Below are 632 nucleotides of genomic sequence, written 5' to 3' on the forward strand. Positions count from 1 at the left end.
GAATTTCTGGATTGCAGCTTAAAATACAGCGCTTTTAGAAGGGGGCTAATAGCCTTGTAAAACAAGATCAATGTCACCAACATCACGGACACCGAAACCAAGGCCAAGGTTTCTGACAGCCTCCTGAATGATATCTCATGGGGGCAGAAAAATTGGCACTTGCTCAAGAGACACTGTACAATTGAGAAAGTAAAAACTCAGATCAGGGACATTTCCAGCAGTTAGACACTAGAGAAAAGAGCAAGAAGGCTGGTCCTGGAATATTAAGTGTTTTAAAATTAAAACATAGCAGTAGCATTGAAGACATATCACTGTGCCTTGCCACGCTGATCTACTCAGAATGCAGGCAATGAACTAGGAACTCCCGAGTTCTTCAGGTTGTTTCCTCAGTACTTGTAACATTAAACACAATCTCTGCATTTCTGCTGAGGAGCAGCAGCAGAATTTAAAAGGAAAAAAATATGAGATTTAACGTGGATTCAAGTTACAAGCTCCCTGAAACTGTTTTACAAATCTTTACTGCTAAATTATAAAGAAAAGAAAGCGTATTTTCTTAACCACGTGTAAGCTGTCCCTTGATGACATACAGGTACAAAGCAGTCCTAAGAAGGTTTCCAAGTCCGACTGCAGAC

Source organism: Buceros rhinoceros, unplaced genomic scaffold, assembly GCF_000710305.1.
Source record: "Buceros rhinoceros silvestris isolate BGI_N320 unplaced genomic scaffold, ASM71030v1 scaffold570, whole genome shotgun sequence".
NCBI lineage: Eukaryota > Metazoa > Chordata > Aves > Bucerotiformes > Bucerotidae > Buceros > Buceros rhinoceros.